The sequence below is a fragment of the Lathyrus oleraceus genome, chromosome 5, assembly GCF_024323335.1.
Source record: "Lathyrus oleraceus cultivar Zhongwan6 chromosome 5, CAAS_Psat_ZW6_1.0, whole genome shotgun sequence".
Taxonomy (NCBI): domain Eukaryota; kingdom Viridiplantae; phylum Streptophyta; class Magnoliopsida; order Fabales; family Fabaceae; genus Lathyrus; species Lathyrus oleraceus.
The window spans coordinates 571750085-571764338 of record NC_066583.1 but is presented as its reverse complement, the minus strand read 5'-3'; the positions used below and the strand labels follow the sequence as shown (position 1 = coordinate 571764338).

The window sequence follows — 14254 nt, the reverse complement described above, 5'->3', positions numbered from 1 at the left end:
TTTCCTTTGTTTTGTTTTGGGTTTTTAAAATACGACCTGCGTGTCGTGCTTCTCTCTTAATCTCCCAAATATAACTTCTTTTCTCATCTCACTCCCTCGTATGTAAAACGAGTTTCTTTCATGTAATGTAATGATATGAAGAAAGCAAAGAAGTCAGTGCCAAAGGAGGACAACCTTGAAGATCTTGCTTGGAGAAGCTTAGATCGTTGTAGGTTAGCTTAGGTTCTCTCATTGGCTTGGGAGAACAATTGCGCTAGGGGCCATAACTGTTTCATTATGTATGTATGTATGTTGATGCATGTGAGAGACGGTTTATATGATAAACAAGCTGGTGAGATCAGAAAAAATTGCAATTCCCTCAAATTAAATATTAAGTTTATGCTTTCCAAGTTTTAACACTCATCAAGACTAGTAATGGATAATGTAGGTTTCGCCTACGCGAGATGCATGATCTATATATTAGTAAGGCGCGATGGGATAATTGTAATATCCAACTGTTAAAATAATGGGTCAAACTTAACTAAACAAATTATAATAAGATTATATATATGTTTAGAAGCAAGAGTTGGGAATAATCCATATGATGGATTGGAATAAGGAGTTATTCACCCAACTGAAATTTTCGAGAGTTGTATGAGATACAATTGGAAGGAGTTCCTACCTAAATAACCTAGTTTTGTGTAATCCGCCTACGCGGACTTAGAACGAAGTGAAATATGGATCTCGACCCACTAGAAAATCTTCCAACGGGATTTTCCGAATCAAATGATGAGGGTCATTTGTTTTGAGTAAAATAGTGGGAGCATATTTAATTAAAGGCCTAATTGAATATGTCAATGATACTTATATTTTCATTAATCCTTATGTAGATTACCATGACATCAAACACCTCTAACAACATCCTGCGATCAATCCTTGATAAGGAAAAATTGTCTGGGACAAATTTCCTGGATTGACACAGAAACCTGAGGATTGTCCTCAAACATGATAAAAAGCTGTATGTCTTGGAGACACATGTTCCTGAAGAGGAACCTCCTAGTTCTGCACCTAAGGCAGAAAGAGATGCTTATAAGAAGCATGTCGATGATGCCAACGAAACTGCTTGTCTCATGCTGGCTACCATGAACTCAGAATTGCAAAAGCAACATGAGAACATGTCATCATTCGATATGATCGAACACCTGAAGTTGCTCTATCAAGAGCAAGCAAGGCATGAGAGGTTTGAAGTTTCAAAAGCCCTTTTTCAAAGCAAGTTAGCTGAGGGAGCCCCTGTAGGTCCCCATGTACTCAAGATGATTGGGTATGTGGAAAACCTTGAGAGATTGGGTTTTCCCCTCGAAAAGGAACTTGCAACTGATTTGATCTTGCAATCGTTGCCAGATAGTTTCAGTCAATTTGTCCTAAATTTCAATATGATTGATATGGACAAATCTCTTCCTGAACTGCTCGCCATGTTAAGAACTGCCGAGCAGAATCTGAAGTCAAATGGGAAGTCCATTCTGATGATCGGAAATGGAAAGAGACAGAACAAAAGGCCCACTAAGCAGAGTGATAAGGGGAAGGGCAAGGAAGTTGCCAATCCCAGACCCACTGTTGCTTTGAATCCTAGTGGAGGCATAACAAAAGAAGGCACCTGCTTCCATTGCGGTAAGACCGGACACTAGAAGAGGAACTGCCCAAAGTACCTGGAAGATAAGAAGAATGGAGTAGAGACTTCAACTTCAGGTATTTTGTTATTAATTTATCTACTTCTGCATCATGGGTATTAGATACTGGATGCAGTTCTCACATTTGTACAAATGTGCAGGAACTAAAAAGGAGTAGAGATTTGGCAAAAGGTGAAGTCGACCTACGAGTTGGCTATGGAGCAAAGGTTGCTGCTTTAGCCGTAGGAACTTTTGTATTGACTTTACCTAGTGGTTTAATAATTCAGTTAGAGAACTGTTATTATGTAGCTGCAATTAGCAGGAATATTATTTCCATTGCTTGTTTGGACAAGTTTGGTTTTTCATTTATAATAAAGAACAATTGTTGCTCAATTTATTTGAATGATATATTCTATGCTACTGCACAAATGAACAATGGACTATATGTCCTTGATCTTGAAATGCCTATTAATAACATTAGTACAAAAGGGTGAAACCTAACGAGTTAAAACCAACTAGGTAAGAATATTAAAACTCTTCGATCAGATCGAAGTGATGAGTATTTAATCCTAGAGTTTGATGACCATCTGAAAGAGTGTGGGATCCTATCCCAACTTACTCCTCCTGGAACATCCCAATGGAAGGGTGTATCTGAGAGAAGAAATCGAACCCTATTGGACATGGTCCGATCTATGATGAGTCACACCAATCTTCCAAACTCCTTTTGAGGACATACACCATTGACATCAGCTTACACACTTAACCGTGTTCCATCCAAAAGGTTGAAAAGACACCATATGAGATATGGAGTGGTAAGAGACCACATATGTCTTACATGAAGATTTGGGGTTGCGAAGTTTATGTGAAACGACAAATTTCAACTAAGCTTGAGCCCAAATCTGACAAATGCTTATTTGTGGGGTATCCTAAAGAAACAAGAGGATATTATTTCTACAATCCTTCTGAGGGAAAAGTGTTTGTCGCTCGAACTTGAGTTTTCCTAGAAAGGGATTTTATTTCCAAAGGAATCAGTGGGAGGAAAGTAGAACTTGAAGAAATTCAAGAATCACAAAGTATCGATACACCTATGGAGGAATTAGAGCAGGAAACACAAGTAGTTGTGTAAGAGCAACCTGCTCAAATAGAACAAGACCAGCGTAGGTCAGGTAGGATACGTCACCTACCTGAGATATATGGATATCTGATCAAGGTGATGTATTACTCATGGATCAAGATGAGCCTGTGACCTACTCATGGAATCTTCGTTTTGATGAAACAGTAAAACTGTATGGATTCATCAAGAACGAAGATGAGACTTGTGTCTACAAGAAGGTTAGTGGGAGCATGATCGTATTCCTGGTATTATATGTAGATGACATATTACTCATTGGAATCGATATCCCTACCCTACAACAAGTAAAGTCTTGGTTGGGGAAATGCTTTTCTATGAAGGACCTAGGTGAAGCAGCCTATATATTAGGAATCAGAATCTATAGAGATAGATCACAAAACTGCTTGGCCTAAGTCAGAGTACATACATAGACAAAGTGCTGAGACGCTTTAATATGAATGATTCCAATCTGGTTATGTGTTTTGCTTAAATGGTGGCACTGTGAGCTTGAAAAGTTCAACACAAGATGCAGTTGCTGATTCTACAACCGAGGCCGAGCATATTGCTGCCTTAAGTGCAGCAAAGGAAGCTGTTTGGATCAATAAACTTGGCATAGTCCCTAGCATTGTGGATCCCATTGGTCTCTATTATGATAACAATGGTGTTATCGCACAAGCTAAGGAGCCTAGATCTCACCAACGATTCAAACACATACTTAGGCGTTGTGTGAAAATATGTAAAGTACCTACACTTGACAATGTTGCTAACCACTGACAAAGCCTCTTGCGCAGCAGAAGCATGATGGCCATACTAGATCAATGGGCATACGGGGTATGCCTGATTGGCTCTAGTGCTAGTGGGAGATTGTTGGTGTAAGCCCTAGAGGCCAATACTTTTGGTACTTGTATCGAATTATTTATTAATAATAAAAAGGCATTTTCTTTATTATGGTTGATTAATAAAGTCCCTGGAATAGATAGTCCGTTTAATGTATTAAGTGTGACTTAATCATGAGAACACATTAAACATAAGGACACTATTCTTAAAGTATCTGTAGTCGAGCTTTAATGTGAAGTGGGATAACATTAAAGCATTAAGACTATTATGTTTGTAGACTGATGATCACATCTCATGGATCATGGATAAAGAGTTATCAAGTCTTAAACATAGGTATGAATATTATGAGTAATATTTATACCGGATTGACCCGCTATGAGAATACTATATAGAAAGTTATGCAAAGTGTCATAAGTTATTCTCATGGTGATAATAGTGTATACCACTCTTCGACCTGAAACCACTATGGATCCTAGATGTAGAGTCGAGTGCTTTATTGCTGATCCAACGTTGTCCGTAACTGGATAACCATAAAGACAGTTGATGGGTACTCCACGAAGCATGCTAAGGGACATGAGTGTCCTAGATGGAATTTTCCAATCCTGCGTAACAGGATAAATGTCTATGGGCCCAATATTGAACTGGACAAGGGTGACACGGTCTATACCCTGTGTTCAATATAGACATAAGGGCAAAGGGGTAATTATACACATAATTATTATCACAGGAGGTTTTGTCAGATCACATGACATTTTCGTGACTTGGGTAGCAGTGATGTGTTGCCCGATACCGCTCACTGTTTATTATGTTAAATGCGTGATTTAATATAATTGCCAACGTCGCGAAAACCTATAGGGTCACACACAAAGGACGGATTGATGAGAGATAGAATAATTAAGGAACATCGTAAGGTACGGTGTACTTAAGTAGAATACGAAATATGGTAAGGTACCAAATACTTAAGTGATTTTGGCATATTATGAGATATGGACCAAAATACACTTAAGTGGGCTTTTTGGCTTGAAGCCCACACAAGTGGTTCTATAAATAGAACCCCTTGGGTAGAAGCATTGTAACTCACTGAGACAGAAACCACAACTGAAGAGTTGGAATTTCGTATCTCTCTCTCACTCAAAGCCTTCATTCATAATAGTTAGCACTGCGATTGAAGGAATCCGTTCGTGTGGACTGAGTAGAGACGTTGTCATCGTTCAACGTTCGTGATCGCCCCGTGGATCTGTATCAAAGGTTTTGATCATTATCAGAAATCTGCACCAAAGGTTTGAATCGCCACAAGAGGTAACGATTCTATCACTGATCATGCCCATTCGTAAGGATCACTAAATGGAGAAATTTTAAATTCCGCTGCGCCTTGGATGGCAATTCTCCTACAGTTATAGCTTCAATCCACTTAGATACGTAGTCTACGGCTACTAAGATATACCTGTTTCCTAAGGATGGTGGGAAAGGTCCCATGAAATCTATACCCCATACGTCAAAGAGTTCTACTTCCTGAATGTTTCTTAGATGCATTTCATCATGCCTTGAAATGTTTCCAGTGCGTTGGCATCTATCACATTTGACAATGCAAGCATAGATATCATGCCACATGGTAGGCCAGAATAGGCCAGCTTGAAGAATCTTGACATATGTCTTAGAGGTGCTCGCATGTCCACCATAGGGTGCAGAATGACAATGCTCGATAATACTATTTACCTCTTCTTCCGGAACGCAACGGCGAAAAATGTCATCTTTACCCCTTTTGAAAAGGAGCGGTTCGTCCCAATAGAAGTTTCTCACATCGTGGAAGAATTTCTTCTTGCGGTGGTAGTCAAGATCAGGGGGTACTATATCAGCAGCTAGGTAATTAACGAAGTCTGCATACCATGGTACGTTACTTATTGCTAAGGAATTTTGGGAGTGCTCATCCGGATCTAGGTTATTATCTTCAATGGTTTCTATTCTAGCTATCAGTCTATCATAGGCGAAATCATCATTTATGGGTACTAGTTCTGGTTTTAGACGTTCTAGCCTAGAAAGGTGATCGGCTACTACATTTTCAGTGCCTTTTTTATCTCTTATATCTAAATCAAACTCTTGTAGTAATAGAATCCATCGGAGTAACCTGGGCTTGGCATCTTTTTTACTTAATAGGTAACGAATGGCAGCATGATCAGTATAAACTATAATTTTTGCTCCTACTAGATAAGATCTAAATTTGTCTATAGCGAAAACTACAGCGAGTAATTCTTTTTCAGTTGTTGCATAATTAAGTTGGGCAGCATCTAGGGTTCTACTGGCATAATAAATGACATGTAATTTTTTATCTTTCCTTTGTCCTAGAACGACTCCAACTGCATAATCACTAGCATCGCACATTATCTCAAAAGGTTATGACCAGTCAGATGGTTTCATAATGGGTGCTGATATTAACGCTTGCTTTAAAAGATTAAATGCGTCATTACATTTTTCATCAAAAATGAATTCAGCATCTTTCATTAAAAGTCCAGTTAAAGGTTTAGTTATTTTGGAGAAGTCCTTAATAAAACTCCGGTAGAATCCAGCGTGTCCAAGAAAGCTTCAGACTTCTATGATGGTTTTTGGTGGTTTTAGGTTTTCTATAACTTCTATTTTAGCTCTATCTACCTCTATACCTTTTTCGGAAACTATATGTCCTAAAACAATTCCTTCGGTCACCATGAAATGACACTTTTCTCAGTTTAGCACGAGGTTCACCTCCACGCATCTCTCCAGGATTTTCTCAAGGTTAGCAAGGCAATTGTGGAAATCAAATCTGCAAACCGAGAAATCATCCATAAACACTTCCATGATACCATCTAGGTAAAAGCAAAGATTGACATCATGCAGCGTTGGAAAGTGGTTGGGGTATTACAGAGGCCGAATGGCATTCGTCTGTAGGAAAAAGTTCCATAAGGGCATGTAAAGGTAGTTTTTTCTTGATCTTCGGGGTGGATAGGTATTTGGAAGAATCCAGAGTATCCATCTAGATAGCAGAAGTAAGAGTGTCTGGCTAGACGCTCCAACATCTGGTCTATAAATGGTAAGGGGAAATGATCCTTCCTGGTTGCTGTTAATTGTAATTTTAAGTGTCAGGTTTTTGTTATCGTCTCCACAGGGATTGTGAGATATCACCGCCTTTCGACAGTTGTTTCAATTCTTAGCTTAAGGTAACAATGGGGTTTTGGTGTTTGTCACGGTATCTTGCATAAAAGTGTAATAAAATGCGGTAAAAGTTTTGGTTTGAATATTTGAGAAATATTGCCAAAGTTAGGGTTCGACGATCACTTTGCATGTATATGTTCGATCAACAAAAATTATAAACTCCTTTAGATGATAAACTATTTCACAAAGTCCTCCCAATGTGTTTATCTCTAACACACATTGTGAGTTTTCCCATTTTGATCCATTGTTTATCTCTAACACAATCTATCAAAATGACAACTTTTTGGTTCAACCTTATGGTAAACAAAATCATTCATTACTATCTCTAGCTAACAAACAAGATTGGATGAAAACCTAGGTTAAGAGTTGGTAAACATCTCTCGATCATAAACCAACACAAAGAGTTTTCAATAAGAACAAAGTTTTCACCATATATTCACCATTAAAGAGTTTACAAATGAAGATCTTTACATTTACACACAAAGCTAATGATCATCTACATCTAACCTTGACAAAATGAAGGACTTAGCTACTCATTTTCATGGTAGCTTGTTCAACAAGTTTCGGAAGAAGGTTGATCAACATCCGAGTCGAATAATCGAGATTGGATGGGAATCCACCTTCTTTTTGTGAAAGATTGTTAAGAGATGAAGAGAAATGGTTTCTAGGTCACAAAAGATCCTTAGAGCAATGCTGGAAAATATCTAAAAAAGTACAAAAGTATGGAAAGTAAGGTAAGGCTCCAAAAAGTAGCCCTTGCTACTTATAGAGCTGCTACTGAGCTGTCATGCTCGCTAGGCGAGCAGAATGGCTCACCTAGCGAGCCCCTAAATGAGGCACCTGAGGCACCTGCGCCCAGAGAAACAACCATTGCCAGACTGTCATGTTCGCTGAGCGAACAAAACCTTCGCCTAGCGAAGGTCACGCTTCAACCTTCGCTCCAGCGAGCTTGAGAGGTTTTGCTACTGGAATGCTCGCTGGGAGCTCGCTAAAGGCTTGCCTAGCGAGTGAGTGCTGGCTGCGCTTTTCACCAAGTCTGGACGTGTTCGCCACACACCTCGCTGGAAGCTCGCCTAGCGAGTGTGGTGATGTTTGCCACTGTAAAATACTGGAGCTTTTCGCTAGGTTCTCGCTGGACGCTCGCCTAGCGAGTCCTTCGCCACAGCCCTCGCCTAGCGAGCAAGCTGATGAATGCTTGTTTTATTTGATCCCTTTGCCAAATTTCTTGTGTCTTCATTTTCTATTATTTCATGCCTACTTCCTACACAATAACACACAAATCAAAGGTACCAAGATCGTTTATCATTGTATTGCATTTCATCTAAAACAAAGGTGGTTTCGAACACTTTAGCAAGGAAATGGAGTGAAAGATACCCATATTTGATAGCTCAAATAAGCACTTTTGGGTATCTAACAGTTGCTTTATTTAATTTTCTATAATCTATACACATCCGCCATCCTCCTTCTAACCGTTTTACTACATGTTCGCCTTTATCGTTCTGCACGACTGTGATGCCTCCCTTTTTAGGTACTACATGCACAGGGCTCACCCACATACTATCCGAGATCTGATAGATTATACCTGCCTCAAGTAACTTAAGAACTTCCTTTTTAACAACATCACTCATTATCGGGTTTATTCTTCTCTGATGTTCTCTGGAGGGTTTTGAATCTTCTTCGAGCGAAATCCGATGCATGCATACAGATGGGCTTATACCTTTTAGGTCAAAGATATTATATCCTAAGGCTGAGGGATATCTTCGTAAAACGTCTAAAAGTTGGTTTGTTTCCTCTTGGCTCAAGGTAGCACTGACTATGACTGGACGGTTCATCTCTTCATCGAGGAACTCATATCTCAGGTTCTTAGGCAGTTCCTTAAGTTCTAAGGTTGGTTTCTTATGGCATGGCATAGGATCTGGGGTAAGGGATAAACATTCATAAAGTTTGTCATCGATGTAGGGTTTCTTAAAGTCATCATCTTCCATTATGAGGGTTGATGGTAACTTAATTGTTTTTATAATTTCTTCTTGTTCTAATTCTCTAACACATTCATCAATGATATCTAAGGCATAACACGCGTCTCCCATCACAAGTGCCATAAGAAATTTCGAAAGTATAAATTCTATTTTCTCGTCACCTACCTCAAAGGTCAACTTTCCTCTCTTGACATCTATTATGGCTCCTGCAGTTGATAAGAATGGTTTACCTAGAAGGGTTGGTATATCATTGTCCTTTTTGATGTCCATGACAACAAAATCAGTAGGGATAAATAACTGACCTATCCTAACAGGGACATCTTCTAAAATGCCTATCGGATACTTAACAGATCTATCGGCTAACTGACGTGACATCTTAGTGGGTTGTAATTCTCCTAAGTTTAACCTATCACAAACTGCTAAAGGCATTAGGCTCACACTAGCTCCTAAGTCTAGAAAAGCTTTTTCGATGACATGACTTCCCAAAAGACAAGGAATGGAGAAATTTCCAGGATCTTTATCTTTCTTTGCTAATTTGTCCTCGAAAATAGCATTACATTCCAAAGGCTTCGGATCGTCAAGTCTACGTTTGTTGGTAAGGATGTCTTTGAGAAACTTTGCATAAGAAGGTATTTGGGTGATGGCTTCTGTGAAAGGGATTTCTACACGAAGTTTTTCTATAACTTTAATAAACTTTTGATACTGGTTATTGATCTGGGTTTGTTTGAGTCTTTGCGGATATGGTATAGGTGGTTTATATGGCGGGGGTGGTACGTAAGTTTTATCTTTAGGTTCTTCTCCTTTTTCTCGACCTTCCTGGTTTTCAGATTCCTCTGGTTCCTTTACTTCGTCCGGGGGTTTGGTAAATTCCTTAGAAGTTTTGGGTTCAGTCAATCTAGGGTTTGGTGGCTCATCATAAGCGTTCCCACTTCGCAGGGTAATGGCATTGGCTTGTCCTCTCGGATTTTGTTGAGGTTGTCCAGGGAATTGTCCTCCAGGTGTAGTATGAGGGGCTTGGTTTAAAGCTACCTGAGAGATCTGGGTTTCAAGCATCTTATTATGAGTAACTATTCAGTCAACCTTGGTTCCTAACTGAGTAATCAATTCATTAACATGAATGTTTTCGTTCATGAACTCCTTGTTTTGTTGGGTTTGAGCAGTGATAAAATTTTCCATAATTTTCTCAAGGCTCAGCTTTGGTGGCATAGGTTGCATAGGTTGATTTGATCTTGGGGCTTGATAACCAGTTTGTCTCGGAGGTGCATTTTTTTGGATAGGGTTATTGTTTTTATAGGAGAAGTTCGGGTGATTCCTCCATCCAGGGTTATAGGTATTCGAGTATGGGTTCCCTTGGGTGTAGTTCACTTGCTCGGAGTGGGTTTCATTTAATAGACTGCATTCTGCAGATTGGTGTCCTTTGGTTCCACATATCTCACAATCCGACGAGACTGCAGCTACAGTATTCGGGTTTATGCACATATGCTCGACCTTAAGGGCGAATGCGTCCATTTTAGCTTGCATCATGTCTATGGAGCTTAGTTCATGCACTCCTCCTTGGGCTTCCTTCATCTCAACTGTCGCTCGTTCGACTCCCCATGATTGATGGTTTTGAGCCATATCTTCAATGAGGGCACTAGCTTCAGGGTAAGTTTTGTTCATCAGAGCACCGCCTGCGGCAACGTCGATGGTCATCTTGGTGTTGTAGTGAAGTCCATTATAGAAGGTTTGAATGATTAACCAATTTTCTAAGCCATGATGTGGGCATGCTCGTAACAACTCTTTATATCTCTCCCAAGCTTCGAACAGCGATTCTCCTTGGTTTTGGGTAAATCTAGTTATATGGTTTCGAAGAACGGCGGTCTTACTTGGGGGAAAATATCTAGCAAGGAATACTCTTCTAAGGTTATCCCAAGTCGTAATGGAATTGGGTGGAAGGGAATCTAACCATGATAAGGCTTTATCTCTGAGGGAAAAAGGGAATAATCTCAACCGTATTGCCTCAGGAGAAGCTCCATTGGTTTTAAAGGTGTCTGCTAATTGAAGAAAGATTTTTAAATGTTGGTTTGGGTTCTCAGTAGCGAGACCTGCGAATTGTCTCTGTTGCAATAGTTGTAACAGGGATGGTTTAAGTTCGAAATTATTAGCTGGGATGGTTGGGTTTACTATACTAGAACTAGGTTCTTCATTGGATGGTTGAGCGAAATCCTTAAGAGGTCTTTGGTTTTAATCTTCGGCCATAGCTCTCTTAATTCTATGAAAGAATAAACGTGCGCGAGTGTAACGTTCAGGTTCTGCCAGAGGGTATATTAAGCTTAAACTTCCGGTGCTGCGAGTTCTTCGCATTGACCGACGGGAAATAGCCTAAGTCTAAACGATATAACAATAGGAAAATGAAATTTGACGAAATTGGTCCCCGGCAACGGCGCCAAAAACTTGATGCGTGCTTTTCGCAAGTATACGAACGTGTCAGAGTAATATAAAAGATTGTCGAATCCACAGAGACCAAGTGTCAATCTATCGTTATCTATTGTTATGGTGTTTATCAAAGGCAATCAAAATAGGTGTTTTCAGAGTGTGCAATGAAAAGTAAAGTATTGAATAAAGTTCAATTAATAAAGACAGGGTCGAATGTAATTCACATAATCAATTAATAATCCAAGTACTTGCTAATAGAACTACTTATTGGCAGTGTTTCCTCCTTTGAAAAGAACCAATTTAACGGGAACTGTCGCTTTCGCGTATTCAGAACCGAGTTGTACTCCCTAATCAAACCCTCTTATTGTCACTTATAAAAAGGTGCCCATTGCGTTAGAGTAGTAAACCTATTTTTAAGAAATATAGTATCTTGACTAAGTTGAAAAGTATTTTAACCTGGATTTCTTAACCAAAAGAGGTTCTCACGAACCAGACTCTAAACTTATAAACGCGTCCGAAAATAGTTTTAAAATCTCTTTTCTTCTTAAATTAAGACTCCTAATGAACTAAACAAAGCGCTTTCGCTGTTTTTGAAATAGTTAAAAACAATTAAGTTTAAATAGACGTTGGACGACTTTCGATCTTACCCAACGGAAATTGAAGTGCGGGAAAACTTAAGTTGAAAGTTAAAATAGCCCTTAAGTGTTTCTACGAACAATTGTACGGATTATCAGTTCAATTACGATCCTCACATTCTAACCTTATAGATTTAGTTAGACATGGTAAAGTAAAAGTGCATTAATTTAAATAAAAGTAGTGCGAGTGCGGGAAATAAACAAAAGTAGTGCGAGTGCGGAAAATAAACAAAAGTAAAGCGAGTGCGGGAAATAAATAAAGTAAAGCGAATGCGGGAAATAAATAAAGTAAAGCGAGTGAGGGAAATAAATAAAGTAAAGCGAGTGCGGGAAATAAATAAAGTAAAGCGAGTGCGGAAAATAAATAAAGTAAAGCGAGTGCGAGAAATAAATAAAGTAAAGGCAAAGTAATAAAAACCTGCTCCAATCGAAGGATTGAGTAAATTGCAAAGTGGAAATGAAAATGGCGCATGATTAACTTCCTTCCAAAGTGCTTCAAACTCGATTACAGACTCGATTACACAATTATGGTAACACCCCAATGCGAAGCGATTACCACTTTAAAATACTGAATATATACCTAAGTGAAACAAAGTTGCTCTGAGTTTGACTCTGTTCTAAGTTTGGATCCTAAACAAGTGATTTCGAGTTTCTATTTATAAGCAAGTAAAAAGATGGAAATGACAAGGATGCCCTTCAACTTGAAAATGGGAGGGAAAACGTTTCCTCTTGTGGCGCCCGCCACAAGGCCATGGCGCCCGCCGCAAGGCCAATCTGAGGCGCCTTAGTGGAAGTAGTGGGGAACGTGGCCGTTGAGGGAAGTTGAGCTGGGACACGTCATGGCAGGGTCTATGGTGCCAGCCATGGTGGAAGCCACAAGTACAAAATGCTGAATTTTAAGGTTTTTAGCTCTTTTTCACTCCTTTTCTCGATCGGGGCTCCGATTAAAGTAAAAACCTGAAAACAAAGAAAACCATAGTAATAACACAACAAAATAACAATAAAACAACTAAAATGCATGTGAAATCGGAGTTGAAAATACGGTGAATTTCAGTGTCATCATCTGTAATCAACATAATTAGTCTTTGGAATTAGTTATCCATGAATCCGTATAAATCTAATTTTCGTAAATAGTAAAACACAATGATTCACAGTAGCAACGACTGACTTAGGTTAAAGGAAACAAGGAATTCAGGTTTTAATCCTAATCGGGTCGAAAAACCTAAAAATCGGTCAAAAACTAATTATTTTCTGAAGTCTGGAACTAAAACGAATTATTCGACCCTTCTGCACTCTGAATCAGCTGTTCACTTCAAATCCAAACTTGTAGCTTATCCTCTCCATCTTTGGCATCAATACCATCTTTCGAGTTTCCTGTGACAATCACCAAGAACCTTGACGATTGACAAGTAAACTCAGTAAAAAAAAGGAGTCAAAATTGTTACCTCCGTTAATCGTAACTTCTGGTACAAGAAGAGTTGAGTCACGTGAGCGTCCAAAGAGTCATTAGAGAAGAGAAAGAAAAAATATGGGGAATAGTCAATAAAGCGTGAAATCTAATGTAGTAGAGAGAACACGAAAAATCCTTAAGACCTCACGAGCAAGAGGATTAAAAGGAGATCATATTCCCCTTCTTAGCCTTTATATATTGGCTACAGGCGACTCCACGATCGATAATCGAAGTTAAAAAAGATGCATTATCACCACCAACTACCCCAATTTGGCCTCAATCCCCACGAGACTCGGGTAATTTAAAAAGATGTCTCGAAATCTAGGGTCACATGGAGAGTTATAAATTTAAAACATTTCGGCTATGAGACATGCATTTAATGCGCGTGTTCTCGAGGTCAACTACCCCCTACTCTCCACATCTCCAACCATAGAGTATATATGCTTCGTAGCCCTCAAACAACCCATGATGACACTCAAAAGGGTCAACCTCATTATGCCTCACAATCCTAACTTCATGAATGAAATCAAGGAGTTATGAGGAAAATGTTATGGGTTGACCCAGTAGCTCAACAAGGCTTACCTAATTAAGTGGTTGAATCAAGAAATCCTCTTGACAAAATACAAATAAGTGAACCATCGGCAGAAGGCCGCACACCATATTCGACCTACTTGCACATCACCATCCTTCAGATATAATCAGACGACCTCTCACACCTCATGCCAGACCGAGCAGGAAGGGTTTTAATCACTTGTTGAATATAAGCTTTCATCACACACCATAAACAAACATTCATTCATTCACTTTTGCAAAATTACGTGTCTTTTTTTAAAATCGCAAAGTTACACATCTTTGACATCACTTACTTAAAGGTTTGAGAGTTAATATTTCAGCTATATTCCTGTACATCCCAATCGATCATCGATCTTCTGATTCACATCGAAATATATATCATAAAAAATGTTACTAATATAAAATTACAATATGATTTTGATAATTAT

At 39.0% G+C, this 14254-nt stretch overlaps 1 protein-coding gene and 1 non-coding gene across 2 annotated transcripts in view; one reads left to right on the top strand and one right to left on the bottom strand.

The window, feature by feature from the left end:
- The window catches only part of LOC127082139 (protein SENSITIVE TO PROTON RHIZOTOXICITY 2-like), a 41582-nt gene that overhangs the window by 14956 nt on the left and 12372 nt on the right, over positions 1–14254 (bottom strand). The gene's annotated exons all lie outside the window — the stretch shown is intronic.
- LOC127088826 (small nucleolar RNA R71) lies at positions 10501–10607 on the top strand. The gene has a single exon (XR_007790640.1). It is a non-coding gene; the product is annotated as a small nucleolar RNA R71 (small nucleolar RNA).